Source organism: Arachis ipaensis, chromosome B02, assembly GCF_000816755.2.
Source record: "Arachis ipaensis cultivar K30076 chromosome B02, Araip1.1, whole genome shotgun sequence".
NCBI lineage: Eukaryota > Viridiplantae > Streptophyta > Magnoliopsida > Fabales > Fabaceae > Arachis > Arachis ipaensis.
Genome location: NC_029786.2, coordinates 11,568,343 through 11,584,684, shown reverse-complemented (window position 1 = coordinate 11,584,684; position 16,342 = coordinate 11,568,343). Strand labels below are relative to the sequence as shown.

The 16,342-nt window shown below is 28.0% G+C and overlaps 2 protein-coding genes across 2 annotated transcripts in view; one reads left to right on the top strand and one right to left on the bottom strand.

Annotated features, from left to right (window-relative positions):
- Positions 1-16,342, top strand: part of LOC107624965 (probable transmembrane GTPase FZO-like, chloroplastic) — a 62,948-nt gene that overhangs the window by 18,175 nt on the left and 28,431 nt on the right. The window lies entirely within an intron of this gene.
- The window catches only part of LOC107626874, a 153,808-nt gene continuing 148,621 nt past the window's right edge, over positions 11,156-16,342 (bottom strand). Inside the window, exon 13 of the mRNA XM_021115432.1 lies at positions 11,156-11,426. The gene's annotated coding sequence lies outside the window, so the exon portion shown is untranslated. The remainder of the gene's footprint in view (positions 11,427-16,342) is intronic.

Below are 16,342 nucleotides of genomic sequence, written 5' to 3'. Positions count from 1 at the left end.
TAATAATCTAATTATTTATCAACTAATATAAAATAAAATTTAATTATTTTATATTTTTAAGTTGTAGTTTAAAATATTATTTTAATATAATTTTTAAATATTGTAAAAAAATTTTTGCATAATAATTAATTTTAATAAATAAAAAATATTTACTTTTTATATTTATATGTTTTATATTTTTAATTACGTAAATTTGATTAGTTTAGGTCTTACTAATATAAGGAGTAAAAAACCTATATGTGCCAAGGAGGTTTAAAATTATTAGGTTTTCAGTGACAGAAATGAAACTGAAAGAGAAAATGCTTTTTGGAATTGTATTAGAAGACTGTGTACAAGAGGTTTTCTCTGCTATATATACAAACAGGGGTCACACACACACACTTATCATATCAAGTGCTACCCTTTCTCAGTTACACTACTAACACCCCCCCCCTCAAACTTTGGGGGAGTGAACTACTGACCCTAAGTTTGCCTTTGAAAAATTCAAACAACCTAGAAGATAATGGTTTTGTTAACACATCTGCAATTTGATCAAGTGCAGGAATGTTAACTACAAACAGTTCTTTCTTATTCACCATTTCTCTTAATGAATGCAAGTCTAATTCCAAATGCTTGCAACGGCTATGGAGAACTGGGTTGGCTGCAAGCATACACGCACTCTGGTTGTCACAGTAAATTGTTGGAGCAATCTTCTGAGATACCCCCAGTTCACTAAGAAGATGCTGTAGTGACACAAGTTCAGACTGCACGGAAGCCAACGCACGATACTCAGCCTCTGTGCTACTATGGCTGACTTTAGATTGTTTCTAGCACTTCCAAGAAATTAGATTTGTTCCTAGATATACACAGTAGCCTGTGACAGACCGCCGGTCATAGAGATCACTTGCCCAATCTGCATCAGCAAAACCCAAGAGTCTAAAATCAGTACACTTTGAAAAGATAATCCCATCACTTACCGTCCCTTTCAAATACCGCAAGATCCTCTTCACTGCTTTCCAGTGATTAAGAGTGGAGTTGTGCATAAATTGTGAAACTCTATTCACAGAAAATGCAAGATCAGGCCTTGTCATAGTCAAATATTGGAGAGCCCCTACTATAGAACGATAAAGCTTCGGATTAGAGTAAGGTTCAGAATCATTTGTATAGAGTTTCAAATTCCCAACCATGGGAGTAGGCAAGGCATTTGCCGTTTCCATGTTGGCCTTTTTCAAAATTTCCATTGCATATTTCCTTTGAGAGAGGTGTACACGTCCTCCCTGCAAATAAGAAAATTCTATGCCAAGAAAAAAATTTAAATTACCAAGATCTTTAAGAGGAAAAATTGTATTGAGTTGCTTAATTAATAGATCAATTTCATTAGCATCATTTCCAGTGATAACAATATCATCGACATATACTAACATGTATACAACTGAATTGGTATTTTTCCTTACAAACAGGGAAATATCGGATCGAGTACTTTCAAACCCAAACTTTGTCAATGTTTCTTTCAAAGTTAAGTACCATGCCCGTGGCGCCTGTTTCAGGCCATACAGGGCCCTATTCAGCTTGCATACCAGGTTAGTATTGCTATCCTCATAGCCTTGTGGTTGAGTCATAAAAACCTGTTCCATTAAAATTCCATTTAAGAAAGCATTATTAAAGTCAAACTGACGTAGCACCCATCCTTGTGTGATGGCTAGAGTAAGTACAACACGAACAGAAGAAGGTCTTATCACAGGGCTATATATCTGCTCATAGTCTATGCCTTCGGTTTGATGAAAACCTTTGGCAACAAGACGAGCTTTATAACGAACAACCTTACCATTAGTGTTTCGTTTAATGGCAAAAACCCACTTGCTCCCTACTATAGTTGCATTCGGTGGGGGAGTCACAAGACACCAAGTATTGCATTGCCTTAGTGCTTTAAGCTCAGCGTCCATAGCCTCCTTCCAGTGAGGGGTTTGGATAGCTTGAGCAACAGTTGTAGGTACTTGTTGTTTAAGATCAATATCAATATGTGTAATATATGACTTTAGCTTGTGTATATCCGCCTTTGATCTTGTTACCATATTATGTATATTGGTGGTTGGATGAGGAACCTTACTTAGAGGGGGATCAAGTCCCTGACCAGTGGCCTCACTATGCATAGAGACATTAGTCTCTAAAACTGGGTTAGGAGTAATACTAGTGTCCTGCACGCTAGTAGGTGTAGGTGATTGCAAGTGTGTAGTTGTTCCACCAGTTTGAGTGTGATCTGAGAACGAGTTACTTGTGACGGTAGTATTTGGTGGCTTTAATGTGGAGGGTAAGCTGTAATAAGCATCAGTAATATAGCTAAGAACAGATTCAGTGTTAGTAATGTGAGCAGAAGAATTTTGAAACAAATCATGATAAGGAAAACTCAACTCATCAAAGATCACATGGCGAGACATATAAACTTTTCCAGACTTACTCATACATTTATATCCATGAAATTTAGTGTCATAGCCTAAAAATAAACATTTCTCAGAGCGATATTCAAGTTTATGCTTATTGTATGGTCGAAGAAATGGAAAACAAGTACACCCAAACACCTTTAATGCACTATAATCTGGTTTTCGATTATGCAATTTTTCAAATGGTGACATAAAATCAAGAACAACAGTAGGTAGTCTATTCATTATATGAACAGCAGTAGCAAAAGCATCTTTCCAAAATTGCATGGGAAGATATGCTGTTGCCAATAATGAAAGACCAATCTCAACTATACTTCTATGTCTTCTCTCTACACTACCCTGCTGTTAATGTGTATATGGACATGAGAGTCTATGTCTAATACCATTATCAGTTAAAAAGGTAGTGAAGGCAGCAGATACAAATTCTCTTCTATTATCTGTCTGCAAAGATTTTAATTTATGTCCAGTCATCATCTCCATTTGATTTTTAAAATTCTGAAGGGCATTAAGAGCTTGGGACTTATTAGTCAACAAGTAAATATATGTATATTTAGTACATGCATCTACAAAACTAATGTAATATTTCATACCATTTCTAGATGCAATAGGGGATGGTCCCCATATGTCAACAAAGATTAACTCTAGAGGAAAATTATATGTAGTATTAGAATCACTAAAAGGTAAAGCATGAATCTTAGAAATAGAGCAGATTTCACAAATTTTAGAATGAGCTGGTTTTGTAGGTAAAGGAATATCACATTATTTAAGAACACAAAAGAGATTATTCATTGAAGTGTGGCCCAATCGTTTGTGCCAAATTTCTACATCATGAACACTTGTACAAGTTGCTGTTAAAACAGCATTTTGATTGCTAAAACTATGCTTAGAGTTGTTTGAATTACAATGAAAATTTAAAGAAGAAGGAAAATTTGTAGCAGCAGTATGAAAGCTATTATGTAATTGGGTTTCAGACAGAGAAACTGATTTTGGCACATAAAGATCATCAAATGTATAGATGCCATTCTTAGTGATTCCCTGAAGAAGAGGGGCCCGAGTTACCTGATCACAAATGGTACAATGATAAGGCCAAAATTCAAAGAAAACACCATTTTCTTGAGCAAATTTCGAAACACTGAGTAAGTTTTGTGTGATTGTTGGAACATATAATAAATTTGTCAATTTAAAGCCAAGATTGTTGTTTTTATTAACGAGAAAAGAGGAACCAGATTTATGAATAGAAATACCTGCACCATTACCTACAAAAAGTTGCTCATGATCAAGATTGCTTGGAGAATGAGAGAGCAAATTGTTGGGGTCGGCAGTGACATGATGCGATGCTCCTGAGTCAGCATACCAGGATGAGTCTCCAATGGAGGATGTTGTTGACATATATGCTTGTGGCTGATGGAATGATGCGGAAGGTGATGGAGGACATGTATTGGAAAAGGGGAATTGTGGTGGAGGAGTGGGACGTGGTGGGTTTGGTTGGAACTGCTGATCAAAGCGATGGTAGCAGCTCCATGCTGCATGACCTACCCTGCCACAAATTTGGCAGATTGTTCTTGGAGGTTGCCATGAGCTTCGACCACCCCTTTAGAATCTACCGCCACCACGACCTCGTCTTGCACCCATTCCTCTAGTTGATGACGGCAAGAAAGCTTGTGTGAAGTTTGCCACGGGAATTGATGAGGATGGAGTCTTGAATTTATCAAGCATATCATCATACGCTTGAAGAAAGGATTCTGCCTCACTAACAGAGAAAGTGCCCAATCTGGACATGATAGAAGTTATGTAACCACTATAATCCTCAGGCAATCCATCAGTAATAGCTTGGATATGATCATCATCCTCCAATTGGTACCCAATAGCAGAAAGGGAGTCAACTAGCTTTTGAATTTTGGAGAGATAATCATGAACAATACCTGTTTTCTTGACACATTTTAATTGGGATTTCAAGCTTTGAATTCTTGTCTTGGATGTTGAGGAGAAGTAGGTGATGATGGTGGTCCACGCATCACAGAAGCGGGCACAATGAACAATCTTGTTCTTGTATGATGTAGTCATTGAAGCCATGAGCCATGTGGTAAGAGAGAGATCATCTTGCTTCCAGATCTTGAATGCTTCAGTTTCTTGTAGCAGATCTGTTGAAGTCTCTATTGTAGAATCGGATTTGGTTGTTGTATCAACTTTTGATGCTGCTGTAGGCGGAGACTTCGTCACCGGTTCAAATCTCTTAGGAGCATTAGCCCAATCAAGATGAGTCTCCATTGAAAGACTCTGAATTGTGAGCCATGCTTGATGGCACCATGTGTTGAAATTGTTGTCATCAAGCTTTTCAGCGATGGGAATGAGAGGTTGTTTTGTTGAGGATGAAGCAGAAATGAGGAAGGCCATGATCAAGAACTTGATCTTGAGGCTCTTGATACCATATTAGGTTTTCAGTGACAGAAATAAAACTGAAAGAGAAAATGCTTTTTGGAATTGTATTAGAAGACTGTGTACAAGAGGTTTTCTCTGCTATATATACAAACAGGGGTCACACACACACTTATCATATCAAGTGCTACCCTTTCTCAGTTACACTACTAACAAAAATTACCCAACAAATCAGCCAAATGAAATTCTGATACATCAATCCACCAAAGAGCAAATATATGTAATTCGAATCAATACAATTCGAATTAGTTTTCAACCTAATTCGAATTGATATAACTCGAATTACTCGAAAAAATTGGCAACACGTAATTTGAATCAATATGTAACGAATTATTCCCAACCATTGCGTACAAGTAATTCGAATCAACTTAGAACGAATTATAAAAGCATAACTCGAATTGTCTCAATTCGAATTAGTAGGAACATGTGAGTAGGAGGAAGTTCGAATCAAATTGATTCGAATTACTCACATTTCGAATCAAATGGCTAATTACACATTGTACAATAAGATACTAGAAAAAATACTATATAATATAAAAAATATATACTAAAAGAAGTATAAAACAAGATTATAGTAAATTAATTTTAGTATAAAATTATTAAATATAAATTAATTTTAACTCCTATTAGTACATTGAATTAAAAATAACATATAAAAATGTACTTGTATTTATTAAATTTTAATAAATATAAAAATTTAATGACTTTTTAAATATTTTTTTATAATAGGAGTACATTTTTATATACTTTAAATACTTTGTATAAAAACGTACTTGTATTTATCATACAAAAATAAAGTATTGTGCCAATATAATAATATTATAATATTTTAAATCAATTTTTTTCTAGGATTTTAGATTAAAAGCAGCACATGAAAAAGCATTATTGGTATTTTAAAGCTAACTTAATTAAAAAGGATAGAACTGTATTTTTTAGAATTTTATGTACATAATTAGGCTAATTTTTTTTAATATTGATTAAAGATGTGTGTTACACTATGTTATTTAGTTTCAGGTAAGTTTTACTCTACTATATTTTTTTTTTTACTTTTCTTACTTGAAACCAAATAACATAGTGTAACACACATCTTTGATCAATATTAAAAAAAATTAGCCTAATTATGTACATAAAATCCTAAAAAATACAATTCTATCTTTTTTTAATTAAATTAGCTTTAAAATACCAATAATACTTTTTCATGTGCTGCTTTTAATCTAAAATCCTAGAAAAAAATTGATTTAAAATATTATAATATTATTATATTGGCACAACACTTTATTTTTGTATGATAAATACAAGTACATTTTTATACAAAGTATTTAAAGTATATAAAAATGTACTCCTATTATAAAAAAAATATTTAAAAAGTCATTAAATTTTTATGTTATTAAAATTTAATAAATACAAGTACATTTTTATACAAAGTATTTAAAGTATATAAAAATGTACTCCTATTATAAAAAAAATATTTAAAAAGTCATTAAATTTTTATGTTATTAAAATTTAATAAATACAAGTACATTTTTATACAAAGTATTTAAAGTATATAAAAATGTACTCCTATTATAAAAAAAATATTTAAAAAGTCATTAAATTTTTATGTTATTAAAATTTAATAAATACAAGTACATTTTTATACAAAGTATTTAAAGTATATAAAAATGTACTCCTATTATAAAAAAAATATTTAAAAAGTCATTAAATTTTTATGTTATTAAAATTTAATAAATACAAGTACATTTTTATACAAAGTATTTAAAGTATATAAAAATGTACTCCTATTATAAAAAAAATATTTAAAAAGTCATTAAATTTTTATGTTATTAAAATTTAATAAATACAAGTACATTTTTATACAAAGTATTTAAAGTATATAAAAATGTACTCCTATTATAAAAAAAATATTTAAAAAGTCATTAAATTTTTATGTTATTAAAATTTAATAAATACAAGTACATTTTTATACAAAGTATTTAAAGTATATAAAAATGTACTCCTATTATAAAAAAAATATTTAAAAAGTCATTAAATTTTTATGTTATTAAAATTTAATAAATACAAGTACATTTTTATACAAAGTATTTAAAGTATATAAAAATGTACTCCTATTATAAAAAAAATATTTAAAAAGTCATTAAATTTTTATGTTATTAAAATTTAATAAATACAAGTACATTTTTATACAAAGTATTTAAAGTATATAAAAATGTACTCCTATTATAAAAAAAATATTTAAAAAGTCATTAAATTTTTATGTTATTAAAATTTAATAAATACAAGTACATTTTTATACAAAGTATTTAAAGTATATAAAAATGTACTCCTATTATAAAAAAAATATTTAAAAAGTCATTAAATTTTTATGTTATTAAAATTTAATAAATACAAGTACATTTTTATACAAAGTATTTAAAGTATATAAAAATGTACTCCTATTATAAAAAAAATATTTAAAAAGTCATTAAATTTTTATGTTATTAAAATTTAATAAATACAAGTACATTTTTATACAAAGTATTTAAAGTATATAAAAATGTACTCCTATTATAAAAAAAATATTTAAAAAGTCATTAAATTTTTATGTTATTAAAATTTAATAAATACAAGTACATTTTTATACAAAGTATTTAAAGTATATAAAAATGTACTCCTATTATAAAAAAAATATTTAAAAAGTCATTAAATTTTTATGTTATTAAAATTTAATAAATACAAGTACATTTTTATACAAAGTATTTAAAGTATATAAAAATGTACTCCTATTATAAAAAAAATATTTAAAAAGTCATTAAATTTTTATGTTATTAAAATTTAATAAATACAAGTACATTTTTATACAAAGTATTTAAAGTATATAAAAATGTACTCCTATTATAAAAAAAATATTTAAAAAGTCATTAAATTTTTATGTTATTAAAATTTAATAAATACAAGTACATTTTTATACAAAGTATTTAAAGTATATAAAAATGTACTCCTATTATAAAAAAAATATTTAAAAAGTCATTAAATTTTTATGTTATTAAAATTTAATAAATACAAGTACATTTTTATATGTTATTTTTAATTCAATGTACTAATAGGAGTTAAAATTAATTTATATTTAATAATTTTATACTAAAATTAATTTACTATAATCTTGTTTTATACTTCTTTTAGTATATATTTTTTACATTATATAGTATTTTTTCTAGTATCTTATTGTACAATGTGTAATTAGCCATTTGATTCAAAATGTGAGTAATTCGAATCAATTTGATTCGAACTTCCTCCTACTCACGTGTTCCTACTAATTCGAATTGAGACGATTCGAATTATGCTTTTATAATTCGTTCTAAGTTGATTCGAATTACTTGTACGCAATGGTTGGGAATAATTCGTTACATATTGATTCGAATTACGTGTTGCCAATTTTTTCGAGTAATTCGAGTTATATCAATTCGAATTACGTTGAAAACTAATTCGAATTGTATTGATTCGAATTACATATATTTGCTCTTTGGTGGATTGATGTATCAGAATTTCATTTGGCTTATTTGGGTAATTTTAAACCCCTTGGCACATATAAGTTTTTTACCCTTTTAAATACATACCTATCACATTATATATTTACTTATATTAGGGCAAAAAACTAAAATAAGCCAAGATGAGTATTTATTTACACAAATTCGCCAAAACCAAATCTAGTTCATGTATCAACCAAAACACGTTTATATATAGTTCGAATCAAGTAAGTTCGAACTGCATTTAAATATAATTCGAATCATGTTAATTCGAATTATACACAGTTGCACACTCACACTAATTCGAATCAATCTGATTCGAATTACACCCATGCACGCGTTCTCAAGTATTTCGAATTGGACTTATTCGAATTATTCATGGTATAATTTGAATTATGCTGTTAAAAAATTAATAATTTATTTAAAAAAATTATTAAAAAAAATTAATAATTAAAATATTTAATTACGAGACTTCTTTAAAATATTAATGAGCTATCAATTCGAATTCCATACAATACTCTTTTGTCCATTTTTAATAACTAAGAAATATTTTTTAAAAATTTTTTTTAATAAATTTATTTAAATTATACTACAAAAAATATTTTATTCTATGCAAAATAATTTTTAAAAAAATGGCTTAAAAATATTAGGAGTACTATAAAAATTTTTAATGTTCTAATAACTTAGGTAAATACATGTATGTACTCAAATTTTAAATAAAATACTCTAGATAGTCAATAATAATTTAGAAATTAAAAAAAATATTTTATTCCATACAAAATAATTAAAAAATATATTTTATTCTATACAGAATAATTTTAAATAAATGACTTAAAAGATGTTATGAATATTATAAAAGTTTGTAATATTCTAGTGATTTAAGTAAATACACGATAAAAATATTTTTTTTTAATTTCTAAATTATTATTGACTATGTAGAGTATTTCTTTAATGTCCTAAGTCATTAGGACATTACAAATTTTTATAGCACTCCTAACATCTTTTAAGCCATGATTTAAATTATTTTGCATAGAATAAAATATTTTTTTGTGGTATAATTTAAATAAATTTATTAAAAAATATTCATGATGATTTTCTAATAAAATTATTTAAATTATATGGTGAGATATTACATGATTCGAATTACCATAGGGAAGTTCAAATCACTCTGATTCAAATTATATGGTGAGTAATTCGAATTCTATACAATATTCTCTTCTGCCTATTGTTGATAGTTCATGAATATTTTTTAATAAATTTATTTAAAAAGTGGCTTAAAAGATGTTAGGAGTACTATAAAAATTTGTAATGTCCTAATGACGTAGGACATTAAAGAAATACTCTACATAGTTAATAATAATTTAGAAATTAAAGAAAATATATTTTTATCATGTATTTACTTAAATTACTAGAATATTACAAACTTTTATAATACTCATAACATCTTTTAAGCCATTTTTTTGAAATTATTCTGTATAGAATAAAATATATTTTTTAATTATTTCGTATGGAATAAAATATTTTTTTTAATTTCTAAATTATTATTGGCTATCTAGAGTATTTTATTTAAAATTTGAGTACATGCATGTATTTACTTAAGTCATTAGAACATTACAAATTTTTATAGTACTCCTAACATTTTTTAAGCCATTTTTTTAAAAATTATTTTGCATAGAATTGGGCAGGAGAATATTGTATAGAATTCGAATTGCTCACCATATAATTCGAATAAGAGTGATTGAACTTTCCATGCTTAATTCGAATCATGCAATATCTCACCATATAATTTTAAAAAATTTATTAAAAAATATTCATGAGCTATTAAAAATGGACAAAAGAGTATTGTATGAAATTTGAATTGATAGCTCATTAATATTTTAAAGAAGTCTGTAATTAAATATTTTGTTAGCTTTTTTTAATGTATGAAATAAAATATATATTTTTTAATTTTTTAGTAATTTTTTTAATAAATTTTTTTAATAAATTATTAATTTTTTAACAGCATAATTCAAATTATACCATAAATAATTCGAATCAATCCAATTCGAATTACTTGGGAACGCGTGCATGGATGTAATTCGAATCAGGTTGATTCGAATTAGTATGAGTGTGCAATTGTGTTATATGTAAATGCAGTTTGAACTTACCTGATTCGAACTACATATAAACGTGTTTTGGTTGATACATGAATCAGATTTGGCTTTGGTGGATTTGTATAAATAAATACTCACCTTGGCTTATTTTAGTTTTTATATTTTTATGTTACATTTTAAAATTTTATTTTAATATAATTTTTTAATATCATAAAAATTTCTTGCATAATAATTAATCTTATTGAATAAAGAATACTCATATTTTTGTATTTATATGTTTTTTATTTAATTATTTAAGAATAAAAGATTTTGTTGTCATTTAAAATATTGTGTATTAAAGTATTGCCATTTAAAGTATTTATTTATGTATTAGGATATTTTGTATTTATTAGAGTCCATCAATGCTCTTCTTTCATATTAGCCTTTGATTTTTATTTAATAAAATCTAATGGTCTATATAAGTATGGCATATCCAATAAGCACATAATTATTGTGCTCATTTAGATATACCCACAATGAAAATGGATCATCTCCAGTAAAAAAAAATACTTGAGAGAATAAAATGTGATCTCTTACCTTTAATTCTATAAGTGGGATTAAAATTAAATAAAAGAGAGAAAACAATGAAAGATTAGATTCAACACTTCACAGCATCCAGTTTTTTTCTGAAGAGGATCCACTCCCACCCACAATTCACTATCATACATAAAAATAAACTAGTGTTCTCAATAAATTACAAAGCATACACACATTATATCTTGTATAAAATACAAGATATAATTTTATTGATAAAACACACTTAGTTTATAACTGTGCCACTTAAAAGGCAACCACACACTTCTTCCTGCATAGTGATACAGGGAACTTATTCATATCATGCACACCACACCACACTACTCAAACAGAAATAAATATTTGTTGCCATGATGGGATCCACTTATATCCTCTTAATTGCTGCAATTGGTGTTCCATAGAACCTTAAAAATAAAAGTTCATAAAACAATTGTGTTAGATATTGGTTGAAGTTAAAAAAATTATAGGTTGAAAAAAACAAACTCTTCAAAATTTGAGTTGAATGATTGTTACAATGTTACCCAAACTTATTAGAGTAAAACTTTCCTGTAGCAAAAAGAAATATGTAACTGCATCATTTTATTTATTTTCTCACAATAAAATAAAAAACTTACCAACCATCCTTATTTATTTGTCCATTGCTCCTTGATTAGACTACTAGTTTTGCAAGGCTAACTGGTAAGTGGTAACAAATGCATTGAAAATAAGCTTCCCTTAGCAAGCAACAAATTTCCTGCAAGAATTTATATACAAGAGCTAGTTAACTCAAGTTACATTAACTATACCATTCTTTAATTTATTAAATTCTCACAAAGGACAAGAATTGGATAATAAAATGAGCAATATCAAAAATTAATATAACCGAATATGGAGGGAGCAAATCAAATGACATTCCAAACAAAAACTTTTTCCATTGTTTTGGTGCATTGCGTAACATGAAAAGTAAAAGATGATGCAAATTTAGCAGATAGAGGAACTAACTTACATGTTAAATTATAATTGTACTAATTAACTCATCAATGCTGCGTGGATCGTTTTTCAAATTGTTGACTCACTGCAGCATTTAGATTATCTATCCAGCAACTCACTCCATCTATCTTCACCATCTTTAATTTAGGTGCTTCCACGTCACCATGTGAGAAAGTTTTCATGATCTTGCATTGACTGATCTCAATGTACAAGTATGCTTGGAATTTCAGAGTTGACTTTCCCGTGAAAAAGCTTCCAAGTTTTGGCGATTCGCTTAGAGACAGATATGTGAAGTCTGAGAATGTGAGATCTTGTGATTTGTCCCCTTTTTGTGTTGCCAAAACTACTGTTTCCAATGACTCACATTTGGAGATCTTCATCTCATTCAAACTTTTCAAGCTTTTGGCAGTTGAGAATGTGAACATGTACTCCAATCTGTTGCATTCAGTAACCTCCACTTCCTCCAAAGATGGGAAATTCAAAGTTGATTGTCCAGTGTAAAAGTTCTCAAGTTTTGGTATTTGGCTAAGAGACAGTTTCTCAAGCTTTTTGAATATGATGACATCATGATCATCATTATGTGGTTGATAATCCACGATTAAACTTTCGAGTGCTTCACAGTTGGATATGTGCAACTGTTCAAGTTGAACAAGACATTTGGCGGCTGAAGAAGTGAACAAATACTTCAAAGATGCACAACCCTCAACTTTCAGCGATGTGAGATTAGAGGAGGCCACCCAGGTGTGCTGTAATCCAATGGATTCAAGCTTGTGCAGATTCCTCAACTCCAATTCTCGAACAAGAAGCTCTGAATGAATAATCTCATCAGGCTTTTGTAAGGGGAATATCTCTTTGAAAGCACTGTCGGCCACCACAAGGATTTGAATATTGGGAAGTGGCACCTTATTTGGGAAGAAATTAAAGGCAGATGCGGCATCTGAGTCATGAATATCATTAAAGCCCTGCAATCTCACATATTTTATGTTTTCGGGGTCCAAATGAAGCAGTCCTCTGTCAAGCATCATCACACCTTCCATGTCTATTGACAGTCGCTCTAAGTGAGGGGTAAAAACCTGCTCCATCGGATTCAAAGTTAATAAGAAGGACAACACATGGCCATCATGACATGTGAACATAATTTACTCCCTCTATGTTTGAAATATTGCAAAATGCGTAAAGTATTCTAAATAAAATGAAATAAATGAAGCATGCAGAAGCTTATAAGATAAACATGTCTTAAAAAACTACTCTTCTTGATGATGAAGAAAACATCAATTGTTTGGGAAAAAAAATGTGATTTTACTCGATCAATATAGCTTTTGATATAAATAAAAAAAGATTTCACATGACAATTGAATTTAAAAATATTTTAAATAAAAGTAACTAACAAAATTTTTGAACAATGTGTAAACAATGTGAATTAATAGGGTTAAAAGAGTAAATTTATAGTTGAATATTTTTTAAATAAAATATTAACTCACTATTTTCAGTCTCTTTATTTAAAATTTTTAGATACTCTTAATTCAATCCTAAACTTAAAATAAGAATCAATTCTTTTGAGTTCATTGTCAAACTAGATTTATTGTAGATAATTTTAAAAATATTATTTGACATTATACTTAAAACATACGAGAACAATAAATTAATGGAATTAAATTTTCTCAATAAGCTTATTTTTAAAAGAAAGACAGAAGTATTAATTTCTTTAAGTAATATCATAAAAGAATTAAAATAAATTTAGTATTGTATATTTTTTTTAAGACTAAAATATTTTTTTGACAAAAAAATAAACTATGTTAACGAATTTTTGAAACGAATATCTAACATTATTACGTATAACAGGTTATTAATATAAATCGATATATGCATATGCAATTTTATATGTTCAGCATGCAATTTTTAAATTGACTCTTAGATGTGCATATAAGCTATTACCACATATACAAGCAAGAGACTAGAAATGGCAAAAGCTGCTTGTATTTTCTAATATTAGATATATGCATTTGGCTCAGTATGAATGATTTTTTTTTTTTGGTGACTCATTATAAATTATTTAAAAGACTTGGATTGGTGCACGAGAGATATATTAAGTTATTAACAAACAAAATAAAAATGAGCTGTTTATTGTGATAAATAAAATGCACTTTCCTCAAAAGTATATATTCTACGGAGAAATAAACATATCATATATAATTAAATCTAACAAAATTAGAAAGTTACGAATAATTTTAAGGTAGGAGCTTTCGTACCTTTGCAGTGGAATCTATTGCAAATTTACAATGAGAAATATCCAACTCTCTTAACTCGGACAAATTTAGAATTTCCATTCCAGCATAAATATATGTAAGATTTGGCAAATTGTGCAGAGTCAATAAAGTTAGCTTAGGAAACATAGTAAGCTCCTTATTTGTTTTTTTATTGTCTGCTTCATCTTTTATAACAATTTCAACCAATTTCTCACAGTTTTTCACATCTATCTTTTTTATGTTAGACATGGTCAATGATTCTGACAACAAGCTTGTGAGGCTTTTACATCCATTCACAACCACTTCCTCCAGACATAGAAAGCTGAGACTACTTCCTTTAAGATCCTTGTTCCAAATATGGCTTAAAGTTGGCAGATGCTCCAAAGTCAATTTCTTCAAAGGAATTTCTATTAGTGTATCTTTGACTTCGAATATGACCTCAACAGAAATTATGTTTGTATCTTCCACATCATTTGTTGGAGCATCTTTCACATCAAATATTGTCTCAAAGGAACCACAATTTCCAACCACCAACTCTTCCAATTTATGAAGGGAAGGTAGCATATGCCAAGGTAGTAATGCATTTGATAATGAAAATTCAGAGTCTTTCATTCCATGATAAATGTAGCTCAGATTTGGCAAATTCCACAGCTTTAGACAAGATAGCTTGGAGAAGATATTAACCTGTTTATTTGCTTCTTCTTCTTTGGCTAGTTCATTTCTTGTGATAATTTTAACTAACTTCTCACAATTCTTCACTTCTAACCTCTGTATGTTAACTGATTCTGGGAACAAGGATTTTAAGCTTGCACATTCATCAACAATAACCTCCTCCAGTTTGGGAAGACTGAGCTTTCCTTCAGAATCCTTGTTCCAAACATGCCTCAGATTTGGAAGTTTCTTCAAAGTCAATTTCTTCAAAGGAATAACAATATCTGGTTGTGTATCTTTGACTTTAAATATGGTCTCAACAGAATTGCATCCCCGCACCACCAACTCTTGTAATCGACTGAAGAAGGGAAGTAAATGAGAAGGTAGTATTGTGGTTGTAAAGAATTCATCACACCCTTCCACCACCAGACTTTTCAATTTAAAACCAAAGGAGTAGCTCTTTCCTAAGATATGCACTTTATCAAGCCATAAATCTTTTAGCGCTGAGTGATTGCCAAGATCAAGACGTCTCTGAGTTTTGTTATGTCAGGAAAATAGATATAATAAAAAAAATAATTAGAGACATTTATAGCCACTTACGTTAATTTATATTATAAAAAAGCAGTACGAACATATATATATATATATAATAGTTGTAATAGCATAAATCAAATGCAATGTTAAAAACATATAAAAATTTATCTTCGTCGATTTTAAAAAATTATACTCGATACATCCTTTTTATATATTACTCTAAATAAATGCATTTATTGATTAATAAAAATACAATTGATGACAATTTAATGGCATTTAGAAAAATGAGAGTGATATCATGAAAAAAGTTTTAAAATGGTGAAAAAAAAAAGAAATAAATAGATTAGAAGAAGATACGTCATATATTTATTTTAATATACTTGTACAAAAAATAAAAAAAAGATATATCTTTTTATTTATTATTTCTTATTTTTTATCTCATTTTCTAATGAAAAATTTTATTAAATTAAAATATTTTTCTATTAATATAAATCCAAATTATTGAAAATTTGTTAAAGGTATTTTCATCATACATCACCTGTTGCACTTCTTTATGTTTGGCTTTTCATATTGTATTATTGTCTAAAAATAATTATAGTATTTTAGTTGCATTATTCTATTTCTTTATTCTGGTATCCAATATCTCGAATTAAAAGTATTTATATATTTCTTTTATATTAAAAAATAATAATTCTTTTAGTTGAATATTTGAGATATGCTATCAAAAAATATTGTAGAGTAACATAATATAGAAGAGTGATGTTAGCTTGCTTTGTTAAACTTTTTAAAAAGTCATAGTAGTTTATTTTGTATTTGATAAATCAAAATAATTGTATATTTATACTTTTAGTTTTAAAAAATTGGAAATACTTTTTGAAGTGTTTTTTAAATTTATTTTGTATTTATTGAAATTAAAAAGT